The 3,235-nt window shown below is 45.2% G+C and overlaps 1 pseudogene; it reads left to right on the top strand.

The window, feature by feature from the left end:
* The first annotated feature begins 568 nt into the window (after window positions 1-568).
* On the top strand, window positions 569-2,988 carry LOC147436558 (uncharacterized; annotated as a pseudogene).
* Window positions 2,989-3,235: the final 247 nt, after the last annotated feature.

The raw sequence follows: 3,235 nt of genomic DNA, 5'->3' as shown, positions 1-3,235 counted from the left end.
TCCAACTGTTGATGTAGGGAAGAGCCAAGGGTAAGAAAGAAGCAGTAGCCATTAGGATGATCATGGTCCCCATCATATGGCCCATTAGTTTGTAGACAGTAGCAGATAGTGATGCCATGAGTGGCTTTGCTCATATTAGAACTTACTAAATTAAGCTGATACTCTCGCACTACTATCCCGCCAATAGTAGGTAGGTGAGTACAACATAGCAGTGAGAAGATAGAAACCCTAGTGTCATCCCCAATGCTCAATATGTAAATTTCTCATTCATATACATATATAAATCTTTATGTATATATGTAATGCATTTTTTTGTTTTTTTGTGATTGGGTCAGTATCATTCATTTCCCAATTGCATTTTGCCGAGGAGCACACACACCCGCTCAGGCCGGATGCACAGTGCCAAATCCTTTTTGGTGTTGACACCTTTGCTAGCAATTACCGCAGGTATTGAACCCAGGGCACGAAGAGCGTAACCACTAGGTCAAGTCCCGATTGGTTGATATCTCATAATTTTAACAGTTAAACTTAAAATTAAATCCACGAAGAGCGCTTGTAAAAAATGAAATGTCAATTCCTCTCTGGTAGAAATCTTCTTCTCCGGCAAGGGATTCTATGTATTCTATAGATCATGTATGGCAGAGAAGCAGACTGGGTTCCCAAGGCGAACGGGGAAGCTAGCCGACATTATGCAGAGCCCGAAACCCAGTGGGGCAACCTTTGTGGCACTTGTTGCTAGCGTCATTGCAGTCCTTAATAAGCATGCTCGCAACATGACATGCGAGCAGTGGATTCAGGCACAGGAAAAAGATGGGGCAAGTCTCGGCTGATGTGCCAACTCTGGTGCAAGGGATTCTATGTATTCTATTTATCATGTATGGCAGAGAAGCAGACTGGGTTCCCAAGGCGAACTGGGAAGCTAGCCGACATTATGCAGAGCCCGAAACCCAGTGGGGCAACCTTTGTGGCACTTGTTGCTAGCGTCATTGCAGTCCTCAATAAGCATGCTCGCAACATGACATGCGAGCAGTGGATTCAGGCACAGGAAAAAGATGATGGGATCCAGGAAGAAGTTCTAAATGTGTATAACCAGAAGCTGCCGACAATCACACAATACGATAACTTGGAACGATCCAAAGCCGAAGCACAGTTTGAGCTATGCTTCAAGGAAGAAATAGATCAGTGCAAAGTGAAGCTTCTTTTGTGCATAGATGAGGCTGGGGAATTGGGTGATAATATTGTCACATTCAGGAGGTCCCTTAGAAGTATTCCACAGGGTAAGAGCTTTTTCACCGTTGTGCTTGGCACTGACAGGAAGGTTGCAGACCAAGCAGCAGCAGCAGAAGATGATGCAAGTGCGCGTGTGAGACTGGCTAACCCTTATCATGTGTACCATCCCTTATATTTGATCGGGAAGAGTGACATTTTTGCTACGCCTGCAACTGATAGCGGCAGTGAGGCTGAGGTAAGCACGGCTGCAAAAGATGTGATACGATATGGGAGGCCACTCTGGGCTGCATACTATGATTCAGTGGAAGAAACTAACAAGCTGGAAGCGACCATCCAATTTGCCAAGATGAAGTTGCTGGGCAGGAACATTGATACCACAGAAGGAGGTTGGGTGACTCGCGACATAGCAGTAGCAGTTTTTGCCTCTCTTGTGGGAGTCCAAGTCGTTGCGTGGGGGCGCCTACGGCAGCAACTTGTGGCGAAGCACATGAGAACCATTGTGAATATCTCAAAGGATAGGAGAAGAGTGTACACAGCAGCAGCTGCGGAGCCGGTTCTTGCTGCTGCTGCTGCTAAGCTGCTCCACGCGCACAATGATGCATTCCTGGGTGATTTCTTGACCAAGATGATCGAGGTTTTCGAAGATGGGTTGGTGCTTGAAGGTGTCAGGGGGGAGGTGGTGGCTAGGATTATCATCCTGCTAGCTATGCATGAGTGTACACAGGAGGGAAACTACATACAACCTGTGACCTTGGCCACCTTCTTGAAGACCATGGTTGGGAAGAGTAATGTGGACAAGTTGAATGAGAATTGTTGTAACTTGGAGGGATATTATCTGTTTTTCAACTCTTTCTCCCCAATATCTGTTGAAATCTTCAAGCAATTGGCAGAAGCAGCCTTTGCTAGGTGTACTGCACTTACTGCACAGAGGAACGAGACTATCCTCGACTTAGCCCTCCCTTGTCATTTTACCCTCGGGGCTTCTGCTCGAAGTCGTCCTATGCAGGCTACTGTAATGACGGAGCTGGAGAACCAGCCAACGCAAGGGGTTGCTGTTACAATACAGGTAAAGAATCAGAGAAATGACAACCCCATGCAAAGAGAGATAGAGGAGCTTCAAGATGATGACAGGCTCAGTGCACCAGTACAATTGTTTCTCCAAATTGGACACAGAGGAGAGTCCAAGATTCAAGTAATCATGAAACTGTGGTAGTCTATGGCATTGATTGCTTTGAGCACCTCAAGTCTCAGAAGATGCAAAACTTGAAGGTGCTTGAAAAACTGAAGCTCCTTTCAAGGACTTGTGAAGATGTATTCAAGGATGCTTCTCAAGAAGAGCGGGATATCTTGAAGGACATGATTCCTGTAGGATTAGCCTCTAAGTCTTTTCTAGAGGACATGACTGTGGATGATGAGCCACAGATCCCAATGAAATGGAGCAGGACTAGGAGTAGGACACCACGAAGACGACTCGAGGATGTGCAAATGGGAGAGGCTGATGCCATGTAAGAGAGACAAATGCGTGATGTCTTGTCTCTTTATTTTGCTCTCTTTTTCTCATGCTATATGCAGGATGTAGGATTTTGTTGTTTTAAAATTGGTCGTTTTTGTTGCTTACCACAAATACAATTACAAAATGAAATCTTCTCCCCATACGCAACACATAGCTTGCACTCGCACACAAAACCAGCTTAAGAGCAAAAAAGAGTCTGTGTTTTATCCTTGTTAGCAGACAATAGAAAATGTAATATCTTGTTATACTGCTTTGTTGTGTTAGCAATTTCGAGGGTGCATTTTGTTGGGTTCAAGCCCTTGTCGGTCAGCCCGTGGGAAACTCCCTTTTGAAGCATGCATGCAACCTTAGTTAAAAGCTGAGTGTGCATGGAAAATTTCCTATTTGTGTAAGGTTTTTTACAAAGAAAATATACACAAGCGTGCTGTGCCGTGTCGACTATCTCTCTCCTCTTCTCTCTTGCTCTTGTTCTTCTGCTCTTCTGCTCGCCAT

This window comes from Adiantum capillus-veneris, chromosome 18 (genome assembly GCF_014529385.1).
Source record: "Adiantum capillus-veneris isolate H3 chromosome 18, ASM1452938v2, whole genome shotgun sequence".
Classification (NCBI taxonomy): Eukaryota; Viridiplantae; Streptophyta; class Polypodiopsida; order Polypodiales; family Pteridaceae; genus Adiantum; species Adiantum capillus-veneris.
Note: the sequence above shows the minus strand (reverse complement) of the source record. Positions and strands in the feature narration are given on the sequence as shown.